Source organism: Apis mellifera, linkage group LG15 (genome assembly GCF_003254395.2).
Source record: "Apis mellifera strain DH4 linkage group LG15, Amel_HAv3.1, whole genome shotgun sequence".
In the NCBI taxonomy this organism is placed as follows: domain Eukaryota; kingdom Metazoa; phylum Arthropoda; class Insecta; order Hymenoptera; family Apidae; genus Apis; species Apis mellifera.
Window position 1 is genome coordinate 3392552 of NC_037652.1, and position 16785 is coordinate 3409336.

Here is a 16785-nt window from a genome sequence, read left to right on the forward strand (position 1 = left end):
TTCGAACGTCTCACTCGGTCGGTAAATGAACATCTAGGATTCGTTTGGCACGCGAGAAAAACGAAGCGAGCGTTCGCGTTTGAAGTTTAGGTTAGGTGTGAACGTGTGATGCGCTCAAGGAAAGTGAGTAAGAATTTTCTGTGTAATAAATTTTACTGTTACGTTCATTCTGTTATTCGCCGAGATTTAAGAGGATTTAAGGATTTAAGGGAAAGTAAGGATTTGAGAGAGGTTAGGGATTCGTGAGGGAATGCGACTAGAGAAATCTTGCTGGAGAGAAAAGTTACTAGATTTCTAGTCGGAGTTTTTAAATCGAGTGACTAATAAATGTCTTGAGGCACGTATAATTTCGTTCGATGCTCGAAAAAATCATGTCGATTATACTTTATAAAGCTCGTTTAGATCTCGTAGGAATCTTAAACGCGATATATCACGAGAGTATCGAAGCGTGTGTTATTTTTCGCTTCTAATAATTCAAAGAAGAAGGCATGCGCTATCTTCTCCACTGCATACATTCTAGCAGCCTATAAATCTAAAGATTTATTACACTCATAAAATCGCAGAAAAATGTAGATCGTCTCCAGAATTGATGTACAACCAGAATTTCTATACAAGTACTTGCCAATTCTTCTATGAACATTCTATGATGTTAATTCTCTCCTTCGATCATTCTTCAACTCCAATGAATATATATATATTTTCACTGAATTCATTTCATTTGCTGAATAATTGTAATAGAATTTTTCTTGCTAGACAACCAATGCAAAATTTAATTTAATATAAAATAAAATTTCTCGCGTTAGACAACCAGAGCAAAATTTCATTTACCGGAGGGGAAGGGAAAGAAATTTCATTTGCAACGAAGGGAAATGCAAAATTTTCATACAACCACTCGACCATCCTTTCCATAAACATTCCATAACAGTAATTTTCTTCCTTTGCCATCATTTTTGAACCAACCTCTTTTGCCCCTCGTTCCAATCCATTTCATTTGCTTTTCCTTGTCATCCTTTACATGAAAATATTCTTGTGACAAAAAAAAAAAAAATACATTACAGTTAAAAATCTACCTAAAAACCCTAATCTCTTCGAAATCTTCCGCGTTTTGCCTCGAGTTCAACACAAACATATCTTTGTTTCTCTTTCATCGACATCTGGTCCAATTTTATTCGCCAACCATTACTCCAATTTTATCTCCATTGTCTGAACCCTGTCTATAATAATTATTTTCTCGTTTAATATAGAATTCCTCCAATTCCAAAAGAACAATCCTTCATCGAAGATGACGATCGATCATCGAAACCTTTCGAATCCGTCACGGATGAATAGATAGAAAGGCGGAGGGGATGGGGAGGAAGGGAAAAAGCGTGATGGCGTCACTGATTCAACGTCGTATGATGGACGACAGGATCGTGCAAAAATGTAATTTGTCAACTCGTGGAACGATGTAACCGGAAATAACCTCCTGTACCTTCCAATACTGCCCTCGCGCGATGAAGATTATGATTGATTCCATCAGCTTCCTTCAGATGGTTGCAATTCCCGTGACTTTGCAATCGATGGTGGCTTGTTGATAATTTTTCTTTTTTTTTTCTTTTTTTTTGATCGAATAAAATTGGAGAAATTTGCAATTTCGTGAGATTCTATTTCTAGCTTAGGTCTGCTTTATATTTTAAATAGAATATCAGTGAGAATATCAGATATTTCTATTCAAAGAACGGCTCGGTGTAAATCTAATTTATTATACATCCATGTGGAGGAACGGAAGAGCACGATTTAAATCTGGATCACGTGGAATTTTATCTTATCTATTTTAGGTTCGATACAAATTAATAAAGGAATTCGTTCAATGAAATTACTTTCCTTGCAAATATTAATTTATTTGTTCATTTATTCAGGATTGAAAGGAAAAGAAACGTTGAACTGTAATTAACGTTAAAAAATCCAAGCTTGCATAATAATTTTTTACCAAATTTATAATTTATACATCTGATATTAAAATTTTAAATCTCCTCGAAATTACAAATTCACTTCAAAATTCAGATAATCCACAACAAAAAGCAAAAGAATCATCAAAAAAACACAAATCAATTCCTCCATCTTTTCAAACTTCCAAATGCCAAATTGCTTCAAGACGATCGCAAATTCGTTCGAAAGGAATTCGTTCAATGAAATTACTTTCCTTCGCAAATATTAATTTATTTCTTTTATCTATCTATTCAGGATTGAAAGGAAAAGAAACGTTGAACTGTAATTAACGTTAAAAAATCCTTGCATAATAATTTTTTACCAAATCTATAATTTATACATCTGATATTAAAACTCTAAATCTCCTTGAAATTACAAATTCACTTCAAAATTCAGATAATTCACAACAAAAAACAAAAAAATCCCCAAAACTTTACCATCAATATTACCAATCCATCTTCATTCATCCAAATCATCAAAAAAACACAAATCAATTCCTCCATCTTTTCAAACTTCCAAATACCAAATTATATCAAGACAATCGCAAATTCTCCCCTAAAAAAAAGTCCCTAGATCCCTTAATGCCACTCCTCAACCATCATACCAACATAATCCATCCCCATCGTTAAAAAATCAAATTCGAGCGTCAAACACGAGAATAAGGCGAAACTTACTTATGCATAATTGTGTTAAAACGATTCGAGTTCCATTGAAATTCCCCCCTAGGGGGGGGGGGGCAAAAAGGGGCGCACAAAAGTAGCGAGAAACGTGGCGGATAAATTAGCTGTTTAACTCGGTTCGCTAATTTCCATGCAACCGTCCATTAATTAATCCAACGGCTTAAAATAGTTGGAATACCGGGGCTGGATTGCGGGGGAGGGGGAGCAGGGTGTCGTGTTTTAAGGATGGAGAAAGGCTCGTCGAAGGCTCGTCGAAGCGAGAACGAACGGGCGACCGCAAGCGAGGAAGGGGAAGTGTGGATCGAGTTCTCGCGGCCAGGGTTGGTTTGCTAGTTGCGTTCGGGGGTTGGGCGAGGGTGGAACGTCCTTGGTATGCCAACCGAACACCCTGAATATTGGTTAGCTACGTGCCTGACCCACCGCAACCCGGCGGATATGTCACTTCCGCTTGCTCGACGATTTTCCTATATCTCTGTCGATGTGTGGGAGAGCTACCCCACTACCCTCCCCTGTTTGGGGTTGAATAAAGTTTCGTTCGTGACCGAACGAAGAAGAGGGGAGGAGTGAATAACGAGAGAGTGATTTATTATTATTTTTTTTTTCTAATTGTTTTTTTATCAATAAAGGATGGTTTAAAAAGCATCCCCTTATCGGGATGGAATAAAATTTTATTCGTTCAAATTAAGGAAAATGGAAAATTCGTTTAATTTGTATTTTATTTTATTTTATTTTTTTTATTTATTTATTATTTGGATTTCTGTACGTATACGATAAGAACAGTGTAGAATTTCTATTATTATTATTACGTGTTAACCTTGTATTTATTGACCGAAATTTATTGACTAAATATTTTAAGGCGAGGTATTATTAGCCACTATTTTATATTGATCGCCAATCTATTTTTATCTTATTGCTTCGTATTTCCATTATATTTTACCGATCAAGCTTCGAATGGCGTTTACGTTTCGTGTAACATTTTTTGATTCTTTTTCCATATCGATTTTTATTTTAATTAATTAATTATTTCAAGAATGTATACGTATATATAGAAGAAGAGAAAATATCTTTTTTCGCAAAAAAACTTTACAAATGTCGTTTGTAAGCCTACAAGGAAAATTAGGATCTCTAAATTATCTTAAAAATCGGTATTTCGCAAACGAGCGGTTTGGTAATCTCGCGTGGGTCAAGTTTTTATCTCTTTCTTCCTTTTTTTTTTTTCTTTTCTTTTCATATAAACCCACGAAATCTGTCTCGTAAAGCTGGTATATGAAATAATTCACCTGGGATTAACTACATGTGTAATTTTTATCGCAATTTTCCAAGCGGAATCCCTAATTCCCTGTACTCTTTCCCACAAAGATTTCTCCATATCGAGTTTCCGTGACATCCTTTTCATACGACCTGACATTATCTTTGATTCTAAAAAGAAAAGAAAAAATTTAACATACGAATTGAAGAATTCGTTCAAAAGATTTGGAAAATTGATATTTTTAAACTTTTAAAAATCCTAAAGATTAAAAAAAAAAAAGAATGAAAATACAAGTCTTAAATAAATATCTGAAAGAAGAATTTTAATCATTCTAATTCATTTCTAAATTAAAAAAAAAAATCTAATTGTAATTTTAATTCCTTCCAAATCTAAATTTCAATTTTTACTCTCATTTTCTTTTCCAAAGCAAAATCTCAATTCTAACATTCTCTTAAATTTTATAAATTAAATCTTGCACAATTTCCACAATTCTTCTTTTCAAAAATTTCAAAATAAATCTTCAACTCGTACATTTCAAATTTTACAAGGTGTTTCAAGTATTCTCGAAGCAAAGGCAATCGTCAAAATCTCTAAAATAAATGCCAATTCTTACGATCGAGGTTTTCATTAATCCATGCCCCCCCCTCTTCGAAAAACAGGCAGATCTTATTATCGTTCAATCACGAAACGGTAGTGGAAAGATCGGGGACAAAAAGAGAGAGAGAAAGACTGAGGGCAATTTCGCGAGAAGCGGCTCGAGTGGCCACGGCCTGATTAACGCGATTATCCCTCTCTCTCCTTTTCCCTTTCTCCTCGATCAATTAAATTTCCCGCGTCGCGTCGATATCGAAAGTAAGAAAAATGGAATCTATGGGGAGGGGGGAAAACGTGCTCCTTTCTTTCTTTTTTTTTTTTTTTTAGATCCTGTGATTATCTCTTCAATATCATCCTCTTTGCCCATCTCGACGAGTAATAATTCTTTGTCGCGTAATTAGAAATGGAAGAAGATTCCAGAATGGAGCGATTCATTATTCATTACAGGTTGTAATAAAGGTTACAGGAAATAAAATAAATTTTCTTTCGAGTTTCTAAAAATTGAGTTGAGTTTGAATTTTCACATAATCCTTCTTTCTTTTCTTTATTCATTTTTCAGGTTGTAATAAAGGTTACAGGAAATAAAATAAATTTTCTTTCGAGTTTCTAAAAATTGCGTTTGAATTTTCACATAATCCTTCTTCCTTTTCTTTATTCATTTTTCAGGTTATAATAAAGGTTACAAGAAATAAAAATAAATTAATTTTCTTTCGAGTTTCTAAAAATTGAGTTTGAATTTTCACCTAATTCTTCTTCCTTTTCTTTATTCATTTTTTATAATAAAGGTTACAGGAAATAAAATAAATTTTCTTTCTAAAAATTGCGTTTGAATTTTCACATAATCCTTCTTCCTTTTCTTTATTCATTTTTTTCTATATTCATTTTTCAGGTTATAATAAAGATTACAGGAAATAAAATAAATTTTCTTTCAAGTTTCTATTAAATATAAATTAATAGAATTATAAATATAAATTATATTAATATAAATTGAGTTGAGTTTGAATTTTCACATAATCCTTCTTCCTTTTCTTTATTCATTTTTTTCTATATTCATTTTTCAGGTTATAATAAAGGTTACAGAAAATAAAATAAATTAGTTGAGTTTCTAAAAATTGAGTTTGAATTTTCACATAATCCTTCTTCCTTTTCTTTATTCATTTTTTTCTATATTCATTTTTCAGGTTATAATAAAGATTACAGGAAATAAAATAAATTTTCTTTCGAGTTTCTATTAAATATAAATTAATAGAATTATAAATATAAATTATATTAATATAAATATAAATTGAGTTGAGTTTGAATTTTCACATAATCCTTCTTCCTTTTCTTTATTCATTTTTTTCTATATTCATTTTTCAGGTTATAATAAAAGTTACAGGAAATAAAATAAATTTTCTTTCGAATTTCTAAAAATTGAGTTGAGTTTGAATTTTCACATAATTCTTTTCTTTATTCATTTATTATTACACTTGATTACATTAATTTTACTTTCAAAACTATTCGATCGATCAAAGTTTATTATATAATCCTCCAAATCCCACGTAAATAAAATTCAAATCCAAATTACCAATAATCGACTTTCGGATCCGTAAATAATCGCGAATGTCATGGACGTATACCGAAACGTTTCGCTTCGAGTCGAACTCGATCCATTTACTTTTCCAATACGATCGTTTCGTTCCATTCCCATCACGATTCCGTTTCATTAGACACCCGACTTCCGCCGAAGACTCCCTCTTTTCTTTTTTTTTTTGTTTACCAGCCACGAATTCTTCCTTCCGCCTTTCCTTTCGACTCCACTTCTCGAAATGTCACGCGTAGGTAGCCATTCGTATCGGCTCCTCGAGTTAAATGCACGAGCAAGGAGGATGCTCCCCATTGATTGTTAATCAATTTCCAGAGGAAAAATGATTTCTTTTCGTATAAAACAGGGTATATTAAAATATATATTAAAACTCATTATTCGTGCTCTCCACTGATTATTAATCAATTTCCAGAGGAAAAATGATTTCTTTTCCGTATAAAACAGGGTATTAATATTAAAATATATATTAAAACTCATTATTATTATTATTATTATTATTCACATGGAATGGAATTTATATACGATTTTTAAAAGACTCTGTTTCTTCAAAAATTCACAATTACATCTGAAAGTATGTTGGCAGAAATAATTCTCAACTTGCTTGAAATAATATCCGTTTAAATGTATTTATTATACCTTGAAATATCTGAAAAAGAATCGATACGTAATGACCATACTCGATGCATGCTTGAACAATTATTTTCAGTGTTCAGTCTTCTTCCACTCCTTTCACTCCAAAACCAAAAGGAAGCCGGATCGCCGAGGAATAATAATCGAATCGCGAAGATTTCTCGTCCGTGAAAGGTGCTGGGCAGCCGAAAAGAGAGAAGCGAAACAGGAGGAAGCTGTTAACCGGATAGGATATTCTCGAGTAGGAAACGCTGGGAAAGGGAGCCGGTCCCAAATCGGGGGAGAGAGGGGAGGGAGGGGGAGAAAAACATGGCCACGATTGCGGAAAGTCGCCAATTAAGGCGAGAGGGGTAATTCTTGAAAACTGGGACAGTGGCTGCAGTGCTCTTTTCTCGGGGAACACATCTCTGCAGTTGAAGAAAGCGGCCAACCGAAGGAGAGTTATTCTTCTCTCTTTCTCTTTCTCTCTCTCTCTGTCCGTTCCAACCCCGCCTTTAAAGGGCGGTGAACACCCTTTAGCGATTATTAATCGGTCTCCCTGGCACTTGGCTCGACGATTTTTCACTCATTTTTTCGTCGTAGGTGGGTTCGAGTGGTTGGAAGATATTATTCACTTTTAGTTATTTTACTTGAACGTAAATAAAATATTCCAGGTGGATTTAGAGAATTTTAGAATTTCAGAGATCAAAAATCAAGGTTAAAATTAGGTACGAGAATTTGTTGAAGAATTTTCAAAAATTTAAGGAATACGGATAATAAGAAAGAAAGAAGACAATTTTTTTGAAGAATTTTTTTAAAATAAAGTGGTTTGGATGAATTAATAATACAACAATTCCATAAGTTTCGAAACTTATTAATTGAATAATGCCAAGAAGAAGAAGAAGAAAATTAATCTGGCGTTATGGAATACAGGCTTGAGAGGAAGCTTTGTGCGAATCGAGTGCACGGTATCGATCATGAGAACGAGATCGTGGCTTGTATCTTAAAAATTCACCGCGATAGCCATCGCGAACAAAGTAGAAACGGGGATTTTCGTCACGAAATCCCTAGCCTGGACACGTGATTCTATAAATAAATATATATATATTTTTCGAAGCCATGATTGATAAGAACGATTCGTCGATAATGCATCTGCATGTGAAATATTCTTTGAAAATGAATTTCTTTGCATAAAATAAATATTGTACCGAAGAACAAACAAATTTCAAATTCGAACGCCAATAAAAAAATCTCGATTTAAAACACGTCTTTGTTAATTGGAAAGATAAATGAAGAGAAAGAGAGAATTTTGATGGATCTTATGAATAATATAAAAAAAAAAATCCACCATCTCGAAGAAGAATATCTTCACGAAACCCACGTTTCCAAGGCCTGGCGATTCCTGGCGTTCAAAAGAAAATAATTTTCCTGCCGTTGACAAAGGGGCTTCCGGGATGGCGGGTTCCATCTTGGAAAAGAAGACTTGCGGCGCCGAGCAGAAACTGGTAAACTTTCAGGCTTCGTTTATCTTTTAGAATAACCGTTTTTCGTTAAGCGAAAAAGGTCGATTTTTCGTTTGCGTGGGTCGCTATCGACCCCCTCCCCGCCCCTCCTCCTCCACTATCTCGACACGTTTTGTCTCCTCGATCTGGCGTGTTACACATGCGGCGACGTCACGCGATCCATGGATTTCCGGTTCTTAAGGAGAGGGAAAACCGCACGCCCGATCTGATGGGCGTGTAACAAAGCGAGGTAAATTAGGGTGCTTGCACCCTTAATTCGTGCCATTTTGCACAATTTTGTTGTGCGTGTTAGTAGGCATTAACCCCCTCGACCTATGGTATAAAACATTCGTATAAAATTAATTGTAGAGCGTTTATACGAGATGATTGTGTTAATATAGTGTTGAACATATATAAAATATATATAAATATATATATTTTATTAACACGTTTATCACAAAGGAGGTTGCGTGTAAACGATCAATCCGAATATAAAATTCGATGAAATAAAATCGTTCGATCGAGGCAGAAACTGGATATTGAATGGGCTGGAATTCGTAACGAGCTCTGTTGAATATAAATTTATTTTTCTGCGATGATTCGAAACGATGTTTTTTTTATCTCGTCGGAATAAAAATCGATCTTGGATCTTGGATTTTTTAAAAATTTTTATCGATGTTTCAAAAATATAGGATATTTAAAATAATATAAATAATTAATATAAAATTAAAAATAGTTTGTTAGTTACGTACAGTGATCGAAAATTGATCTTGAAATTTCTTTTCATTGGTGCACCATTTTGGAGAAACTGATAAGTCCTCCTTCACTTTTTTATTTTTCGATGTAAAGATTATTTTCATAGAGTTTCGTTGCAAAGGTGAAAAGTTAGACTGTTATTTTGAGGCGGAGATTGTGCAAACGATAGTTTGGAAGGTGTTACTCTATTAACAGCGCCCTCTTTTTAAAGTCTTAAATACATAAAGTTTCTTGAGTATAATATGACAGAAATATCTAATTTATTAAGATTATAGATATATATATTGGTTCTTTTTTTCCTTTTTTCACTTTAAAAGAAATATTAATTCTTGGAACGATAATTAAATTTTTCAAAAGAGAGTGTTTTGAAGAAAGAATTCTCGAGTACGTTCCAAAAAAAATAAAATTAAAAAGTAACGAAATAATTACTCTTTCTTAATAAATCCGCTCTTCAGAAGAGGTAAAAAAAAAAGAAGAAAAAAAAAACACCAACGAAATAATAAAAATATTCTCAGCTTCTTAATTAAGCAAAGGAAAACGGTGTATGAAACATTTAACCTTTCCATGTTAAAAGTAAATCGAAAAGAATAATCTCAACGGATCTTTAAAAAAAAAAAAATCCTCCAGTATTCCATGACCGAGTCAAATTAAAAATAAAAAAAGATCTATCATTGGGGGATAAATAAATTGAGTCACATTTGCATAAAAATTTGCACGTTCGATAAAAATGCTAAACAATATCGTTAATCCACCCAAAAATAAGATAAAGATACAGGGAGGATATTTAAATCGTTAATCTCGTTTCGATTTTTTCCACCTTTATTGTCTTCTTTCTTTTTCTTTGCTCGAACGCTTCCTTTCCGAAACGGCGCAGGCTGATTTGAATCTCAAGCGGAAGTCTTAAACGATACAAGAAGCGGCGAATGTGACTTAAATCTCGAGCAGGGAATTTTACGGGGTACAAGCGAAAGAAAATGTACAGAAGACTCGCGGTTCGAATACATAATCGATCGGTCGGTATGTTACCTTCGGAGGAAATATTGTTCCTCCACTCTTGCGAGTGTTGTCTGAAGAATTTTAGTTTGTGTTATATCATATTTTACGTATAATTTCTTTTCTAGAAAAACTATATAGAAATTTATTTTCGAAATTATAATAAAAATACGATGTTTGGAATACACTTCCAAATTATTAGGTTAGATTAATTTTAATGGATCTTTAAACAGGCCTATTATTAATTTAAAGGAAAAATTATTTATGTATGACGTACTAATGGATTAGATGGCATCAACAGGCTGTCTCACGAGGATTTCGTTGAAGGAATTTAATTGAATTTAATCGCGATTTAAGCGTCTGGCCCGGACAGTAGCGAGACGACTAGCTGGATTCGACAATAGAATCGTTTTCGACAGACGTGCCAGTCATTTTCAGCGCGTCTTTCGCCCTCCACCACTCCACCGGAAATACGTCGATTCCTGGGTATATCCGCGTCGAGAGCGCCAAGTGGATGAAAGTTCAGATATCGAATTCGTGGAAGATGGTTTACTATATTGTTTTTTTTCTCTCTCTTTCTCTCTATTTTCCTTCCCGAGATTTTGGAAAAATTGTCCGTATGAAAATTCCTTGCGAGAAATATATTGTTCTTTTGAAATTTTGATAAAAAGATATATTTTTGGAAAATTTTAAATCTCTTGTAATAAAATTTGAAACTTTTATGAAATGGATAGGTGGAGAGAGAAGAGAAAATACGAAAATTTGATGATTCTTTTACGATGGAATTTTTGTGAAATTGACACGCGAAAAAGAAAAATTTATTTTCTTTCAAATTTTAGTAAAAATTTTTATGATAAAATTGGAAATTCATCTAAAATTGAATTTCGGAAATTTTGATCCTTTCCTTGTGATTTGAAATTTAAATTTTTCGAAATTGATACGTGAAAATGAAAAAGATTCGGTTTTTAAAAAACTATATTCCCTATCCTTTCGATAATTAACATTTTTTTTAAATTAAAACTAAACATAAATCAATTATAAAGAAGAAAAATTCTTTGCATGTTTATTAAAAGATACTTTTATTATATTTTATTCTTGATTCAAGATATAAAAAAATTTATGTATTAGATTATTTTTTTTTTTTTTAATTAAAAGAAATGGAAAATTTGATGATGTTACCTCCGTGTAATAAAATGTCACGAGTATAATGTAATTAGTACATGTATGCACAAGATTTTAAAAATGTAAACTGCTGTATAACATAATATGTTATAATTTGTATGTAAAATGAATTGTATTTTTTTTATTTTTTTTTTCGAAAAATAACATGCCCCATTTAACATTATAACTTCTTTTTAAATCCAGATAAAAAAAAAAATTCTAGAAAATGAGACATTTCTATTATAACGTAGATCTATTATGTTCTGTGTAATGTAAAATAATGTATAAATGATTAATTTAAAAATAATTTTATTTAATTTATATTTCAACGATAAATCACTGTACTTTCAATCACTGATTGAAAACAATCTCAAGAATTGGTAAGAAACTAAATGAAGCCTTGGTTATATGAGCCTGATTGTTCGTATACGTACAATTCTATCATAGAATCTTCAAACTTTTCAAGAATTCCTATTAACTCGAAGAAGCTTTCGAAATGATCCATGAACAAAGAAGCTTGCTTTCCTCTTGTCCCATATAGATTTCCGTAATTCCCTTCAAATCGTTTTTAGAGGATTTCACGTTCTGTAAACTGGGAAAAGGACACACGGTTTGATTCGGTTGACCTTTTGTCGAATCTGGCTTGAGCTCTTTTTTACATATTTCTTTTTTTTTTCTTTTAGATACGGGATATTTATTTTTGTTGTTGATATTTATTAAGAAGATTCACCTGTGTATTTTTATCGAGAGTTTTACTTCCATCTCCAATTCTTGTTCCTTTCAAATATTTCCTCTTTCAAAATCTGGTCAAAATTTCGATTTGAATTTTATTTTTATCAAGATTCTACATAAAAATTTGAAAGACAATGTAAAAATTTCGTTATAATACTTTCCAAATTATTTAATATCTTCTTATATCATAAATTATAAAGTCTTATCTTCTTTTCCTCTTCAACAATGAATTTCATAACATTTCTTTAAACTTTTTCAAATGTGTTTTAAAACCTTTCACAAAATCTTTTACATTTTACAAAATATTTATATTATCTCTATATAAAATTAAATTATTTTTCGAATAATATTCAAAAATAATAATTAAAATAAAAGCTTTCACATTAAAAAAAAAACTACCAATTTTCAATTCTAACCAGTTATTCTTATTAAAATCAAATTTATTCCAACGAAACAACTTAATCATTCGATTGCAAATACAGTTAATTTTATCTGAAATACATTTTACAAAATATTTATATTATCTCTATATAAAATTATTTTTCGAATAATTAAAAAATAATAATTAAAATAATTTAAAAATTCTTCAAAATTTCCAGACTTATCATGCTTATGTATAACTTAAGGTGTTTCTAAAGGAATATACTCAAGAAATTGAAGTTTCAAGAATTAATGAAAATGATATATCATTGTATTTAACTCCTCTGTACAATAATAAATAATCTGACGATTAAGCAACAAGTGCGACAATTAACAATTTCATTTTTCTTTCATAAAACAAAAAAGAATATGAAGAATATTTATATTTTGTCCATCAAGAAATTTCCATATTTTCTTACCCATGTTCTCGACGAAAGAGGAATCCGCACGTGTAAAATAAAGGAGGGGGGGGAAAAAATGAAAAGGTGTCCCCCTTTTTTCGCAACAATGGGGAAACAACGCGAAATACCGACTGACTCGGGACGGAAAAAAAAAAAAAAAAAAATGTTGGTGGACAAAGTGGAACGTTTCAATTAGAATGGTAAGAATTCCCTTGAGAAATTTGACTTGGCAGGATTTAACTTTTTCGAACGATTTCCTTTTGTCACCAACGTTTAATCCAACTTTTGGACCAAGTTTTTTTTCCTCGTTGTTTGAACACACTTTTCCTGTAGAATTAGGATAGGGAAGAAGTTAAATTCCGGAGCCAGTGGTTCTCTAATTACTAAAATGTGTAACAAATTTAAAAATAGTTATGGAATTTTTTTCATTGTAATAATTTGGAATACTTTTATACAATATTTTAAAATATCTGTTTCCATAGAGACTTTTTAAAGATAATGCTTATGTGTTCCTCATAATAAAAAAGTGTCTCACAATCAACAAACACCTTATTCAGCATTTCAAAAACGCATCTTCACTTTTTCCCTTTAAAAATTATTGCATGTTGTATATAAAATATATCTATACAATATATCAACAATCTTATTGTTAATGATAGTTTTGTTGAGAACCACTGTTCAACATCATCCCCCTAACTTTCGATAGGTACAGAATGGATTGTGTAAACGATAAAAAGAGAAAGAACTTGGCCCTTTACATCGCTGGAAAAGGTATAGCAAATTACTGAATAGAGGAAGGGTGAAACACGCTCACTATTGAACATAGAAAACTTTGAAACTGGAACCAGGTTTTCCAAGTTATCTTTTTCTGTTTACATTCCGGAATTCACTCTTATATATATATATATTATTCAATTTTATTACATGGGGGGAGGGAAAAAACACGTTTGTTCTTTTTTCAAGTTGAATTTTATTTTTCGAGTAATTAATCCTTTAAAGGGTGAATTTTTATTTCAGAATTTTCGAAATAAAATATCGGGAAAAACAAGAATTATTTATACATATAATTTTATACGTGTGAATTAAATGTTAAAAATTTTCTGTGCGTCGAATTATTTATTATATTAAATTATTCGTGTAAAAATTTTTTTGATAATTTTTATTATTATTATTATTATTATTATATCGAGTTCGTTACACGATGAATAATAATAAGTAAGCTGATCCTTTAATTATTTTGAACAGCGTAATCAAGAGCGTAATTGGAATTCATACGGAGGAAGAAATATGCATAAAATGATCAACTAATGGAAATAATTAATTAAGAGATGATTGACCACGATGAGTTAACCAATATTCTCGAGTCGGGTTATTGATCGCAAAATGGAAATTTTCTGTCATTATCAACCTCTGATTAATTCTCTAAATATCCAGTTCCGTGCCCGATATGAACACCAAAAGTCTCTTAATTATTCCAGCGGCATACGAAATAGTTGCCTAATGAAACTGTAGCTATAATTAAAGGTGAGTTATGAAGCTTTTCAAGAATATATATGTGTATACTGTAATTTAACAAGAAACATTAAGGGAACACCAAAAGCAAGAAGAGAGAGGAAGGAATAATAATTTGGGTCGACGTTTCTTCTCTATTTGATACCATGGATGTTTATGTACAATTTTTGAAAATCTAGAGATAAATACTAATTAACAATGATAATAGTAAATAGTATATCAATGAGAAAATTCTTTGTTTAAAAAGTGTGAAAAAATGAGAAAGATATAAGACAAATAAAAATGATGTAATAAATAAAAAAAATAAATAATATTATTATATATTTGAACATGAATCTATCATTTATCCATCAGAAAAATTTAATATAATTCAATATTGGATTGAGAGATATTATTTATCATTTAATAAAAAATATTGGCAGTTCTAACGTTAAAAGAATTTTTGTTTTTGAAAACAAAAGCATTATTATAATGGGATGAAGAAGAGTGTTTAAATATAATGAGTTAAGAATAAAGAATAATGGAGAATAATAAATGAAATTTTGAGCCGAGATATTTCTAATCTAAATAGCAAATTAATTAAGAATCTTAATTCTTTGAAACCTCTCATTAAGAAATGAGAAATAGTATTTTAACTGAAAGAAAAATAACGAGATAATTTTAATTAAGAAATATAATAGTTGAAAATATAAATTTTTAGAGATCCATAAAAATATGAAAACTCTTTCAATTGTAAAAAAAATATAATTTCTCATTCAATAAAAATAATATTAATCATAATGAATTGAAGAGATTATATAAAATAGAATCGAAAGATTTCATCGACAATTCTAACCTAAAAATATTAATTGTTATTTTTTTTTTCTTTCAAGAAAATATAATTTTTCATTTCACAAAGACATTGAATACATTCTAATAAATTAAATTTCAAAATATAATATTCAAATCCTAACCTGAAAATATAAAATCGATTAACACTGCCATTTCCAATATACTTAATTTGCACGTTTTTACGAAAAAAAATTCTCTCTTCCATTTCGAAATAATATTAAATACCAATCCTAATAAATTAGATATCAAAATGGGATATCTAATCCAAAAAAAAAAATTGCATCGACCTAATATACCTAACCTAAAAATACGAAATCGATTAACAATCTTAATGTCAGTGAATAGAATCAATTTCCTATTACACAGGCATTGAAACGATCTCCCGTTTAATATCGGGATATTTTTGGCCCAATTCAATTTACGACGTCGCAGACGAGGCCCATTCGCCATAGATGGCTCGTAAACGAATCGTCGAGAGGTATGCGCGTGCATGCTTATCTTTTAACACGACTGGCCAGGTAAATCAATAGAATCGGTAGAGCTTGAAAAAAAGAAAAAAAAAGGAAAGGAATCACACACACAGAGACGGGTATCAACCGGTGTATCTGAAACTTCTACTTCGATGATTACCGTGCTCGGTTACGTACGAGATTCGGTTTACGTGCCATTGAGATGTTGTGAATTATGGCGATGTCGATTTCTTGCGCGATTTATTTCGCCCATTCTACTTAAAATCGTGCAGAGAAAAATGATTCGTGATCCGGTGAAAATACTTTCCCTCGATTTCTTCAATTTCTACGATTCTGATTTATTTGTAACGAAGATGGAGAGGATGTTTCAAAATTTTTAATTAGAATTTTTAATTTTTTCTCTTTCCTTTTCAACGAAGTGGAGAATTTTTAAAAATTTTCACTACACGGTCCCTGAAAATAATTTCTTTTTTCTCTCTTTACTTTCTTCAACGAAGTGGAGAATTTTTTAGTTATGAATTTCCGGAAAAAAATTTTGTTTTTTTATTTCTTTTTTGTAATTGAAACGCAAGTACAATAATATGGCGAATTTCTAAAAATTTGCAATTGGAATTCTTGAAAATTATTTCTTTTTTTTCAAACAATTAAAATACTAATTTTAAATTTAATTTTAAAATAATCGAAGTTGTTTCTTTTTTAGAATAATATGAAATGTGTTTTACTACAATATGTAATCTATTTGTTAACTATCTATTTGAAGAGTAATTTTTATTTTTGTTGTTATATATATATATCGATACTCTCTTCTTTGTTTTTTTTTCTTTCCTTTTTTTCCCTAAAAAAGTATGTACGAAGGAACTTTAACGAAAGTTACTTTGATCAACGTTTGAGAAAAGGTAGCAGTGTAAAAATAAATTGATAAACTTCTACGCAGTTAGCCGGCAGAAATTTTATTCACATGAAGTTTTATTAGACGTAATTAAAAAGGTATGCTGACTTTCGATATATATATTTTTTGCGAGTAAATATTCAACTTGTGTATCGGCTATCAATCAATATCGAAAAAACAAACGATAATTGAAAAGTTGGGATTTATTTCACTAAAATATACAAAATTCTCGGTAAAACGTGAAAGCTTGGAGAAAATATATATCGAATGAAATATAACACGATAATTCAGAGAAGAAAATTAGAAAAAGAATAAAAAAAAAGATATCGAGTATCGAAATATATGAAAAAGCTTCGATAAAAATATACAATATATAATAGTAATAGCTCTTTCATCGAGTTCATTGTTTTATAAATACAGATTTATTCTACTT